Below are 13924 nucleotides of genomic sequence, written 5' to 3' on the forward strand. Positions count from 1 at the left end.
CTTATCTCTGGGCAGAGTTCATGTGGGTTTTGACGTGTTGGAATGGATGGGCACCATGAATGGGGTTTTGAGTCCCACCCAGGTTTGAATTTTACTCTACCATTTACTAGCCAGGTGGCCTTGAGACAACTGCTTAACCTCTCCGAGCCTCAGTATTGTCATCTGCAAAGCAGAGCCTGTCACATTGTCTTGCAGGACTAAACAAGACATTATAGAAAGAAGGTTCCTCTCGCTTTTCCTGTGCTGTCTAAGAAACAGTTCTTGCAGTGTTTCCAGAGGACGTATTAAAACTCCAGGATTCCCCCCGCCCCGGGATTTCACTGGGACTTGTCCCGAGTTCGTGCTGCTTTCTGTACACGTGGGAGCACTGACGCGTTGCATCCCCCGTGCGCTGGGTCCTCACTGCCACCTCCCTCTCTTGGAGCTGCCTGGTCCTAATGCCAGGCAGCAAGACCGGCCTTTTGTGGACATTTTGTTTTGCGGATTTTCCCTCTCTCGAGGTGCAACCCAGACTTACACTGGGTCCATTAGTTTTCTCAGCTGGCTGTTTGAGACTGTGGTGGAGAGAGGCAGTGTATTCACTGAGGGTTGAACCTGTAATGTTGGGATATCCGGGCAGCTGTCTTCCGCTGTGTGGACTAAGTAGCCAAACAAGCCAGAGAAAAAGAGAGACAGAAGGATGAAGTTGTATGGAAGGCTCAGATAGTGTCCCACCCTCTCTGAGGCCCAGCCTCCACTCTGCGCACCCAGCCCATGAAATACCCCTCGATTCATAGACAGCATCTTCCTTTTTCTGCTGAATTCAGCAAGTTGACTTGAGCTGCTGCAACCAAACATCCTTTTTCTGCAAATATTTAGTGCTACTTGGCCATTTGTTTCATTGATTTTGAGTCTTCACCAGTGGAAACTGGTGATAGGCAACATGCAAGTAAAATTTATGGGAATAAAGTTTCCCCTTGAGAAGATTACATTCCCTAGCTTATGTCCTCCCTGTGACAAAGGGAAGCCATTACTTGCTCTTGGCAGCCCTGCTCTTTGGCCCTGTCGGGATAGCCGTGTGCCAGAGGAGCTGGGGCCCATGGAGCAGCACAGAGAGAAGGGGCATTCTTCAGAGAGACCGACTTTTCTCCTGGACCGTAATGTCCCGGTTGCCCCCCTTGCCTCCTTGGGTAGTAAGAGGACATATACAACAATTTCTGGGAAATGCAGAACATCCCTCTTCATCATAGGAACAATATAAATAGAGCTGTTCGGAAAAATTCTCCATGCAGATGGCAACATCTTATTTCGAGTTTCTGGGAACTCACAGTAGCAGCCAAGCGATTTGTGAGGATGCGCTCAGAGCTCTGTTTGGCCCTGCAGCAGCCCCTGGTGACAGTGCCACTCAGTCATTAGCCACAAATGAGACTTTTGCAGGGAGGTAGCTTATTGGATTCATTGCAGTTTTTCCCTCAAGAACAAGAGCAACAGATTCTCCTCAACTTGGGTAGGAACCCAGGCCATCAGGGAACAGGCTTTCCTGTGCTCTTTCTGCTCACAACAAAGTGGAGCAAACAGCACAATGCCCTGTAGGTCTTTGAGTAATTCTCAGAGTCATGCCATGGTCCCATAGTGGGCCGCCTTGTGGGTGTGGGGGGCAGTCATCTCAGGGCCTGGGCATGCCATGGTCCCATAGTGGGTCACCTTGTGAGTGTGGGGGGCAGTCAGTTTTATTTTTCAACAGTTAGCACCTCTGGGTACTGAGACAGCCCTGCTCTTGGAAACTCACAGTCCGATTAGAAGGTGAGACTGAGGCCCGTGAAGTAGCAGAAAGACCACTAAGCTCAGCCTAGGGCTCTGGGCACTGTAGCTACTCTGGAAGGACTCCCGCCCTGGTCCCCACCACTGGCCTCTTTGTGTTTGTCTAGGGAGAACCCACCCATGCTGCTTCTGCTGCCTCCTGCAGACAAATTGGCCCAACAGATCAGGCAGCAGAGCAGGAGGGGGAAGAAATTGTGAGAGAGGACACAGTGGGAACCATTCCGACCCACCTTTACTTGCCTCAGGGGAGGACACCGGTCCCAGCTGAACTAAGGAGCTCTTTCTCAAGACTCTGTCCTCCTCTGATTATTAATTTCCTCTGTCCTCCTTTATTAATTTCCACTTCGGCATTTCTTCGTCCACAATAAAGCAACCTAGCTATTTATTTGTAGACAAACTTTGTAATATAATGTCTGCCATAAAGCTGACAGCAGCTGATAGCTGAAGCCCAAATTATTTATCTTTATATGGGTACTTTTCTATATCTGGAGCAGGTCTTTGAAGTCACCTTCATGACATATGGTTCAATGTGCATCAAAGGATTTTTTTTTCCCACTATGCTTTTGAAACAGAGAAACATCATTCTTGACCCCAGGAAGATGAGAGTAGCAGGAGGCCCACCATCCAGACTCAAAGAACACCCTAACTGGAATGGAACAGAGGACAGGCCAGGGGACAAAGGCAGGAAGAACTCCTGGGGGAGGGAGCAGGGGAAGGCTTTTCAAAGGCAAGGTCAGAGAGGCACAGAGGCAGAAGAGCCCACAGCTGGATAGACTAGAATTTCCATTCTGTCCATCCGTGTTGTCTCGGGCCTTCGTTCTTTAACGTCTGGCTCAGGAAAGGATGGAGTGATGGAAGGAAGGCTCACCCCAGGAGGTTTGCCCAGGCCCTTCGTGCCCCTGAGGCGCTCTGGACTGAGAGCCCGGTAGGGAAGCGTTTATGAGGAGCTTTAAGGGAAGCGCTGGTGTGATCACCTCCGTTTTCCCAGCGACGTGATTCACACTCTTCCTAGAGAGGAAGGGCCTGGAGCTGAGGCTCTGTTAAGGTGGGCTTCGTGGAGCTGAGCGGCCGCTCCGGAAAATACGCATCACACCATACCCACACGTGGGCTGGACTCTTCCAGAGAAGCGGGTTGGGGTGGGGTGCCAAGACGTTCCTTCGCCAGGAGAGCCAGGAGGGAGCTGTGAGGTAGAGTTCCCTCTAAGGGAAAAGGAGGCTGGGAAGCAGGACCTGAGGGTCAGGAGGGACCAGCGTTCATGTGGCTGCTGGTTCTTGACTCCCTCTCAAGCCGGTTATTCTGGTGACATGTTTGACCAGCCTTCATATTTAGTGTAACAACATTTGTACCTAAGGCTAGTTTTCTGTGAAAATCTCACCCAAACTTCCTGTTTCTCCCAGCCCCTGGTGACCTAATGAGACTATAATGCTGGCATATGAGACCTTTGGGGAATATTGGCCAAATCTTCATTCTTACATTGCTTTTACTTGATCCATGAGCTGCTGTGTTTCTTTTATAGCTCAAAGGAAATTTTCTCTTTCACTCTTTCCCCTGCTTTGTTATCCATTCACAGGAAGTATCTGGTATTTTACAAATAGATTGTTGTTAAAGAGCCATCAACCTTCCTTAACTAACTGTTGAGGGCTGTTTCCTGGGCTTTGGGGCCATGTATTCACATGACATCAGACTGCGACTCTCCTGATGGGGGGTGTTTACGTGTGTGGACTGGTGCAAGGCTGCTTAAGTCCTGGCGCTGCCATACGCAGGCCCTGTGCTCTTAGGTCATTGACTCTTTCCACGCTTTTTCTGTAAAAGGAGGCTAAGAATGAGAATTAAGTGAGTGAGTGTTTATAAAGTGTTCAGGACAGTACCTGGTGAATAGTAAGTGTTGTATGAGCATTTGATAAATGAAAATAAGCCTGGGACCCTTCTTTCGTTCCCCATTTTTACTTCTCCCTCTTCTTCTTGTTGCTCTGCCCTCCTCGCCGCTCCCTGTGGAACTTCTCCACCCTCCTGTACCGTTATTCTGACCTCCACGTTGTTTCAGCAGAGTTTCTTGAAGGGCCGGGGCCTTCGGAAAGGTTCATACTGCCTAACAGGTGGGTGACAGGTGGGCGAGTCCCCAGTCCCTCCCTCCTCATCCTCCAGTGACAGTGCAGCTTGGTTTTTCCGGGCAGTTGGCCGACGATGGACTGGTTTCTGCGAGGACAGTTAGGGTCACCCTCTCGTCTGACGACCTGCACGCTGACCCTCCCTTCCTCTCTGGAGCGCCCCGTCAGTGAGGAACCTGCAGCAGTACTTCTCTCTCCTTAACAGCCCTGCTCTCCTCCACCGTAAAACCTCTTCAATCCTGTATGTTGCCCTTTGCGGCAGGAGGGGAGGAGGGCTGCATCGGAGCTCAGAGGCTCTGAGGCTGTGTGATTTCCGTATCCCTGAAGCACAGATTTCCCTCTCTGACCATAGGCCTCGTTTACACAATAATGAGATGTGGCAATGCTTGATTTGATAAGCTGAAGAGTAACTTAGCTGGGAAAAAATGCGTGAAATCCAGTGCTGATGGAGAAAATGACCTTATTTTATGTAGATAAACTATCCAAAGCTGCTGCGACCATGGCCAGGATTTTCCATGAAGCTCATCGCCAGCTTTTCCTAATGGGAACCCGCCCCCCCAAACTGTCCAGATAGGCAGAAAGAGACAGACACTGTACCAGTTCTCAGGTGGATTTTCTTAGTGTGGGCAGTCATCCTGAATTAGAATAATTCTCTGGTGCCCTTTCCTATTCGGAGCATCTCGTAGGCTGGGCTTCAGAGGTGCCAGTGGTCTTGCCTGCCGTTTTGTCTTGGCAAAGCTCTCAAGTCGTGGACGTTGAGGAGGGAAGCAGAGACATAGAAATGCCTGTGGTTGACTAGTTTGTTGATTTGTTCTTTCATTCGTTTAACCACCGTTTCCTCAGTGCCCCCCTCTGACCAGGCACCGAGCCCTGCACTGGAAGCACAGGTTGTAGTCCTCGTCCGCTCGCGGGGCTCTTAGCTCTGTGACTCTGGGAGTGGAATGAGGCTTAGCCGTAACACCCCGCCAGCTCCGGAGTCGGCCCTCCCCAGATGAATGAACACTGGATGATGGTCCCATCACTGTGCTTTCTCCTGCTGCCCCCTCCCTGTGAGACCCGCTGCTGAGGGCCGCACATCCTTGGCACAGCGAGTCGCTTTGCCTACATCAATAACCTTCCGACTGTTCTTCTCTGTGCAAGCGGTTAGCAGAGTGGTTACATGCACATGCTCCGAGGCTGGACCATCCAGGTGCAAATCCCAGGTGTGTGACCTTGGGCAAGCAACTTTACTTCTCTGAACTTGTGTGTTGGCTGCTCAGTACCTGGTCTGGTGTTAAGGATTTAAGGCAGACATTGGCATTACTGCTGCTGCTATTCCAGCTCACCCTTGTGCTACCTCTCCAGGGCTTCAAATAATTCTCTGTGCTCTGTCCTTAGTTGAATTTATCAATGAGCAGAGAGTATTGAATGGCCATGGTGTTCTTAGAGTTAAACATTTCTGAAGAATTTAGTATGCTTGATTACAATAACAAAGACAGTAAAAATTGCCATTGTTTTACTAAATCTTAAATCAAGGGGGCCTACTCATGGAAACAACACTGTCACCATGCTCACTGAGGCTGTTTGTTTAGCCATGCAGCTCCCGAGGGGCCACCCTAATCCACGATGGCTCTGGGTAGATGGTGGTGGAGAGTGGGAAGAGAAAGCTGTGGGGCTTGGAGCTTTGGGTGGGGACCCCAAAAGTCATACCTTTTTCAAGGAGCCTCTAAATGTGGGCACTATGTAAAATGTTTTAAAGTCACAGCTTGAGTGTTTGAGAAATTTGGTGACATTATCTGTAATTTTCACTGTAAACCCTCCAAAAATGGATGTATTATTTCCATCTTCATATACAAGTGAGGATATGTTATCATCCCCATCTGGCACTTGAGGAAGCTGAGGCTGGAACAGTTCAAGGTGTTCACAGCCCACAGCTAGAGAATGGGGCGGTCAGGGTCCCGGCGTAGGTCTGCCTGATGCCAAAGCCAGAGGTCTTTTTACGTGTACGTGTACGTTCCCTCTGGAATTCTCTTGATTGGGTTGGCTTGGGCCAGCCCTTCCTGGTCTCAGTTCTCTGTCGTAAGTACAGCAGTAAAAAGCAAACACTGTTGAGCATTCATGGATCAGGGCCTGTGCTGAGCACATGAACATCTTCTCATTTAATGTTAGGCCTGGTAGAAAGCCGACAGGACCATGACTGACGTCACACCTGACCCCAAGGTGGACGTTCTTAACCACTTTCTTACACCACCTCTCCCAACCGAAATCGCCTGCGTCCTGGGTCAGGTCCCTGGCGTGTTCTCTCTGCAAAGCAGGAGGGTCTCTCTGGAGCCTACAGATTTCCCATGTGCCACAGAGATGCACACGCTGTTTTGCAATCTGAGTTCTGGGTGTCTCCTTTCAACCCGTGGCAGAGTGGGCTGCATCCTCCTGGGGAGGAGAGGTGCTCTCTGACTTCCTGTAGGTCTGTGCTCATCCCACATTTGCCGTTGGGATGGCTGGAAGGAGGAAGGCACAGATGGGTGGGATTTTCACTGGGGGGAAGGGAAGCACATAAAGGGGGTTGGAAGGAAGGGAAAGAGCAGAACGGAGGAGGAGAAAGTAGAAGAGTCTAAAACCTGACTTCCAGCTGCTGGTCCAACTTCTGCTCTTTTCCTTCCCACCCCTGGTCTCTCGCCAAACTCCAGGAAAGCTGTCCTCAGAGCCTGTCCCGTGCTAGACCGACTCTGAGCCTCTGCCAAGGTATCTCTGCTACCTGAAATGCTTTCCTTCTCATCTCCACATGTCGGAGTTTTATCCAGTTTAGTAACTGTCTCTTCCATGACAGAACCCTACTCATTCAGGTTTGAATCTCTTTCTCTCCTCTCAAGTAATTAGCAGTGTCTCTCTTTAATCAGAGTTATATGCCTGTATAATCATCCGCTGGAGGAAAAACCCTTCCCAGAAGGCTCTTACGGTCCTCAGTGTGCTGCTCAGTGCCCGGGTACTCAGGCAGCGTTGTCTGAATGGATGAGTGGTGCAGCTACAAGTTCTCAGTGTTCATACTGCAAACCTGGTACCACCTACTGGGCCAGAGTAGCCTTCCTTCCGTGGTGCCTGTGGGTGTGGCCGAGTTCCAGCACTTCTGGCCATGTCACCACATCTGGAAGAGACCCGTGGGTACAAGAGGCTGAAAGTTTGCCTGCTCTCCAGGGGACATGATGAACAGACAAGTGACCGAATTCATGTTTTCACTGAACTTCCTCTCACTGTAGCAGTGCCAGGAGATTGGAAAACAATGATGACGGCAACAACAACTTTTTTTCATTCCCAAAGGCAGCTGAGCTTTGAGTTTAAAGATCTTACCAGGAAAAAAACTCGTACTGTCATGTGGAACGGGTGCCCAAGAACTGAGCCAAGGAGCCAGACAGATTGGAACTCAGCCCACACAGAGTTTGGGACCTTTGTTTCATACGTGTTGCCTCTGCACTGTCTTTCTCTCCTCGCCTTTTCGCAGCACCACCTTCAACATTGTCCACTTGCTGACCACCTGGGTGTTTGAAACACTCCCATCATTGCTGGGAGATTTCATGTGGATGCCTGTGCAGACAGGTCTCACTTGATGCCTCCTCTCCCACTTGTGCACCTGCTAGCCCAGCAGCCCAGGCATGTTTTCAGTTATTGACACAGCTGAGGGGCATGACCTTCAGGCAGCTGCCCATTGAGCCACTCTGGAAGGCTCGAGGACAGCAAGAGGAGGTGGGCACTTCTGAAGGCTCTTCGCTCCCACAGAGATTCGATAGCATCTGTTCAGTCAAGCAGCTTACTTGTTGTTCCCAAAGATAACTCTCTTCCTGTTTTCCAGGGAGATCAGGACATGGAAAACTCTTCCAGCTCAAATTGACCAAACCTTGAATTTTCTATATCAATAGGCTCTGAGGACTGTACCTGTGACTCATTAGCATCTCTCTTGCCAGGAAAGGATTTTCTGATGAACCAGCCAGTGATCCAGTCTTTGGGGTGCAGGGACCACCCAGACAAATGCTTCTGGGCTTCTCTCAGAGCTGTGGGTGAGCCAGTTCCTGGGTGCAGGTGCATTGGCAGTGGACCTTGGCTGGCCCTCTTGGAGGTGAATGTTGACTGTTATTGTCCAGTGCCCTCCAGGAGTCCTTCCACAGCATTGAGCCCAGAGGGTGCTGATGTGACTTGGCTTCCAGTGTGGCTATGTTGTCACAGCCAGAGTCCCACTGTGGACTCAGAGTGAGCATCTCGCTGGCTGCAGATGACGGATTCTGCTCTTTCACAGTGTCACAAAGAGGCCACTCTTCATAACCTGGGCAGGGACTCACTGCACCCCCTTAGGGCTATGCCCTAGCCTGAAACCAAAGGAGAAAGGGAAGCAGCTTCTAGAAAACCTTCTTGGATTACCTTCAACTCTTCCTGCTCCTGAGTCATCCCCTCCAGCTAAGCTGCTCTATATGCTGGTCCCAGACGTGGTCTGTATAGTCCCCCGCCCCACACCTGTTTCACGGAAGCTCCATCTTGCTCCCTTCTGGTTCAGTTCCTAATCAGCTTTCACCATCCAACTTTCTCTTTCAAGTCCTACCAAGTCCCTTAGTCCCCTGAGATATCTTGGACTCTTCTGGGTCTTGTTATCTGGCCCACTCACTTGACAGTCATGGTCACGGTCAGGTTGTGAATAGCTCTATTATCGTGTTTACATCTGAACTCTTCTGCTGTTTTTAAGCTCTTTGTGGAAACCAGCTATCTTTGTATCCCCAAGAGTGTGCAGCCTTATGTTGTGCACATAGTAGGTGCTCGTTAAACATCTCTTGAGTAATAAATTATGCTCTTCTGAAGCCTCTAAGATTTGCTCCATCATCTTCTCTGTGACTCATCATGCCAGAATGATTTCTAAATAAATCATCCTCTCTTGCGCAGGGTCCGATAAACACTTAACTGTCTTCACATCTTTACTAGAGGGCAGACAGGGAGAGATGATAAAAAATAAACTAGGCCTGTAATTTTCTTTTTTGGTAGTATCTTTGTCTGGTTTTTGGTATTTGGGTGATGGTGACTTTTTAGAATGTCTTGGGATTATTCCTTCTTCTTCAGCCCTTTGGAAAAGTTTAAGAAGGATGGGTAAAGTTCTTCTTTATACGTTTGGTAGAATATGCCTGTAAAGCCGTCTGGTCCTGGACTTTTGTTTGTAACAAGATGGGGGATAATGTGAGAAAAAGAGTGTGTGTGTGTGTGTGTGTGCGTGCGTGCGTGTGCGCGCATTGAACCGGGTCACTTTGCCGTACATCAGAAATTGACAGAACATTGTACTATAATAACAATTGAAAATACTAAACTTGGCTCTTTTTTTGCAGGAGATGATGGAAATGGGGGGCTAAAATAGGGCTTGAGGATTCTCTTTTGGATTGGATGAGGACTGTTGAATTTCTGTGTATGCCATTACCACTTCAAACTGCCATTGATCTAGAAAATATTTACTTAATAATAATAGTAATTATTATTGTCATTATAAGGAATAGCTAATGTTTATTGATTTTCTCTTATGTGTCAGGCTTTGTGGTTAACAGTAACTATATTTTAAACCTCATCAATTCACTGAAATTGATATTGTTATTTCCCTATTTTAAATATGGAAGCATGAGATGCATAGAAATTAAGCAACTTGTGTGATTGTAACAGGGGCTGTACTTGAAGCCAAAGATAATGTTTTGAACTCTTAACCTGTATTTCCGCAAGGTAGATTTTTGAATCAGGCAGACATGTCAAAGCAAGAGGAACCATAATGATTTCTCCAAGCCCACACAGGCCAGGGGCTCTCGTGATCCAAGTTGCCTGTGGGCCAGCTGAGTCCCAGTGGAGATAAAAATCAGGAATGTGCTAGGGAAAGAGCTCAAAGTCAGTTTCCTCGACAACTTCATCTTCCTAAAAGGAATGAGTCATCATGCTAAAGATGAAATGCTAGGCCCTCTCTCCTGCACACAGATTGTAGCAGCAGTTGATTCAGCAGTGGCTCAATTGCCTGCTCACCGCCGTGCCAGGAACCAGGTTAACGTGGAGGCCACCTGAGCCCAGATTCTCAGCCCTGAAAAGTACAGACTCCAGCCAAATCCCTGCTTTGCTGAAGGATCTATTTAGGATCCCTGACTTCCCGCCAAGTCCCAACTGATACTGACCTTGTACTAGGAAGAGGTGTAGTTTCAGAAAATTCTCTGAGCCTGAGATCTGACTAGATGGTATTCCCAAATTGGATCCATAACTACTGTCTCTTAGGTGCAGTGATTCATGGGGCCGTAAAACATGCACAGGCTCTGGGTGCCCGTCTTGGCTTTACCACCGACTAGTGAGGGGCAGGGGGCTTAACATTTCAGGCCTCAGTTTCTTCATCTATAAAATGAGCATAAGCATGACTAACTCGAGGTTTCAAGGGCTCAGAAAATGCAGTTCCAGTTTTTGGTTTATGGATCAATTTTCAAGGGCCACAATGCTGTTTGTCATGAAAGTCAGAAATATAAATTATTTATATCTTAAGCCTTGTCCAAAGAGTTATGTCATGCATTAAAATTTTAATCAATCAAAAGTGTTTTCACAGATATTCATCTGTACATTTTTTATGGTTCTTAAGTAGAGAAAGAAATTTGATTATGAATAAAAGCAATGTTTTTCTCGCAAGAAAAAGTCTAACTCTAGTTCAAAGACTTTATCAACTAGGAGAATATACATCCAAAGTTATTGAAACTGATATAGGAAATCAACATTTATATTTAATTAAACAAAAGGAGACAAAGATAGACTAGAAATTCTTTCTTGAAATGTAAAACGCAGGTGACAACCAATATAAAAATCATAGTCTTAGGTTGTTGGAGCTAGTGGTAACTGATTGGGGGTGGGGGAGTCATACATTTTTCCAGAAGATTTTATCCATTTATTGAATAAAATGTTAGGTCAGTTGCAGATGAACAACGAGTCAGAGGGAGCTATCTGGAGTTTACCTATACCTCTCTTTTATGATTCCAAATTTTCCAAGTTTCTCTTGCAGAGAAATATGCATTATAACGCAGCAGTGATGTATTTGATATACTTTACTTTTTCAAATCACACTGCATGTTTTATGTAATTATTTTAAAATAAAACGAATTAATTTCTCTCCTATAAATTTGCTTATGTATGGATAGCATACATTTTACCCATATTTTATTTTCACTTGATGCTTTTATTTGTATATACAAGTTTATCTTTGAAACAAGCTTAGGATTTTGTGTCACATTTTTAACTTTAACGTTTTGAATTCTCAAGTCTTATAGAATTAGTATTATAGAAATAGTATTACCTTATAGAAATAGCATTACCAGTATTTTGACACGAGAAATAAATGCTGAAATAACAGCATAACAATTGGTTCACGAATTAGAAACAGCGTGTTTGTGACCCAGATGTCCCGGGTCTTGGCAGTCGGTGAGTGCAGACCTGGCCCCTTTCATAGGCCGGCATGCATCCATCACCAGATAGTCAATGCTAGTTGATAACTGTGCACCAAGCACCTTCCCGCTTGGAGGACACAGCCGTGAGCAAGGTGGTTACGGTCTGTGTCTTTGGGAAGCTTGTCATTCCCACATTTTGATGATTTGGAGCCCTTTCAGGCTAGATGGCAGGGCTTTTTCTTTCTTTCTTTCTTTCTTTCTTTCTTTCTTTCTTTCTTTCTTTCTTTCTTTTTTTTTTTTTAAGTGTTTGCCTCCTCCTATGTGGTTTTTGCTTGTTTCAAGCACCCTACACAAGTCAGTTGACCTGTCAGTAAATGTTTTTTGAACTATCCCTTGGTAGCTAGTCTAGTGCACAGGCACAAGTGCTGCAGGGTCTCTGTAGCCTTGCTCTGGGTACTCTCTTGTTCTGCTTGTGTTGAAGCCTGCTGGCTGGTCCATGCCTCTAGAGTGTCCTATCCCTCTGCTCCTTCTGCTCTGAGGGCTTGACTTTCTCTGGTAGTTCTGCTCCTGGGCTGGTGGGCTCCCATGTGGTGGTGGGTGCTGATTCCTCAGGACCTTGGATGCCTGCTTGGCTTGTGGGGCATCTCCTTTCTCAGCAGAGATGGCCACTGGCTCTCCATCCTGCCTGTCTCCATCTCTTTGCCCCCAGATGGCTGTCTCTTCTCATGCTTATCTTTTCTAGAGAGCCGCACCCCACCAGAGTCTTTGGAAGTGATGCCGCGGGTGAAGTAATGCCTTCTGTTGTTCCTCAGTTTCTCCTCATGTTTTGACCTGCATGATTCTGTTTCTGAGGATCCTAATTGGAGGATGACTTGTCCTACTTAGATTTACTGCTGTTTGGCTACGTGAGTTGGACTCTTGAAAGCTGGATGGAGAGAGGTGTTAAATCCTGATCTGGTGCTCTTGGCGTCCTAGACACAGCTCATTTTGGCTTGTGGGGAGGCCAGGGGGGTGGTCCTCGCAGAGGGGACCAGCATTTGCTTAACTCAGAACCCCCGTTCATCCCTCATGCTCATGCCTTGCTTGGCCAGACTTCTCCTCACTTCTAGGAAATTTTCTCTCGGACTTCCCTTAAACATTAACCTTATTTCATGCTCTTCCATCTCCTAGCACTGACTTGACCAACAAAGTTAAACTTCACGCAGACCGTGTTCAGTTCTTTTTTGAGTGGTTCTGGACCTTCTGCAAACAACAGGATGTGTCTGTTATGAGCACCCCTCCCCAACAACATCGTCATTTTTCCCATCCAGCGCACAGCGAACTTTTAAAGGGTGTCTCCTAGTCCCTCCGTCCCACTGGTCATTTCTACCCTCTGATACTTTAAAGGGCATTGGTACGTAGACAGAGAGCCTGGCACATACCTAGGTTAGATCATGAGTAAGTGTGGCTTTGTTTTCTTTTCTTTTCTTTAAAAAATTTTTTTTTATTACTCAGTGAATTTATTACATTTGTAGTTGTACAATGATCACAATCCAATTGTATAGGTTTGCTGTCTTTTCTCTTGGTGGTGGGTGGACCTGCTTTCTTTTCTCTTGGTGGTGGGTGGACCTGCTTTCTTTTCTTTGGTGGTGGATGGACTTGCTTTCTTTTCTCTTGGTGGTGGATGGACCTGCTTTCTTTTCTTTTGGTGGTGGATGGACTTGCTTTCTTTTCTCTTGGTGGTAGAGGGACTTGCTTTCTTTTCTCTTGGTGGTAGAGGGACCTGCTGTCACCCAAGACTTCCGGTCTGGACATCCTCAGTTGCTCTTTTCAGTTCTCTGGGAAAGGTGGAAGTTCATACACCCCAAACACTGGGACACATGTAGCATTTATTTCTGGTGAGGGCACATTCTGGTCGTGCAGGTGACTGCTGCCTCTCTGTTCTTAGATGTCACATGAAAGATGCGCATATTCGGTAACCAAGGCACCAAAGTCCCTCAACACTTTTCTTTGGTATTTGAAGAGGCAGTAGTCCTCTTTGTCATTCAGGGATCAGCTCCCAAGCCATGATATATACAGAAAATTGGTTGAGTTTTAATTTGGGTCATACTTTGCTGGTTTTTTTTTTTTTTTTTGGTCTTCCTAGGGCCACACCCACAGCACATGGAGGTCCCCAGGGCTGTAGCTTCTGGCCTACACCAACGCCACAGCAACACAGGATCTGAGCCATTTCTGCAACCTACACCACAGCCCACAGCAACACCAGATCCTCAACCCACTGAGCAAGGCCAGAGATCAAACCTGCATCCTCATGGATGCTAGTCAGATTCATCTCTGCTGAGCCACGATGGGAACTCCCTGAATGCTTTTTTTTTTTAATCATCCTATGGCAGATCTCCCTTTCAGCATGTTCATATTCTGTAGAAGTGGAAACTGGGTTTCATAAGTAATTGTGATATATTTAAGGTTACATCTCTGTATACATAAATTTATATCTGTTCTTCCATCCATCCATCCATCCATTCATCCACCCCTCCAGAAAATACCTACTGAACCAGATGCCAGGAGCACAAAGGTTGGAAATAATGTCTCTCAGTATTGTTCTCATGACCTTCAAAGTCTAGTCGGGGAGACAGACA

General features: G+C 47.0%; 1 protein-coding gene and 1 long non-coding RNA gene across 2 annotated transcripts in view; one reads left to right on the top strand and one right to left on the bottom strand.

Moving 5' to 3' along the window:
• TRPC7 (transient receptor potential cation channel subfamily C member 7) overlaps positions 1-13924 on the bottom strand; it is a gene marked incomplete at its 5' end in the record, with an annotated part of 128309 nt that overhangs the window by 56709 nt on the left and 57676 nt on the right.
• Positions 1-13924, top strand: part of LOC110259491 — a 50239-nt gene that overhangs the window by 21882 nt on the left and 14433 nt on the right. The window lies entirely within an intron of this gene.

The sequence above is a fragment of the Sus scrofa genome, chromosome 2 (assembly GCF_000003025.6).
Source record: "Sus scrofa isolate TJ Tabasco breed Duroc chromosome 2, Sscrofa11.1, whole genome shotgun sequence".
Classification (NCBI taxonomy): domain Eukaryota; kingdom Metazoa; phylum Chordata; class Mammalia; order Artiodactyla; family Suidae; genus Sus; species Sus scrofa.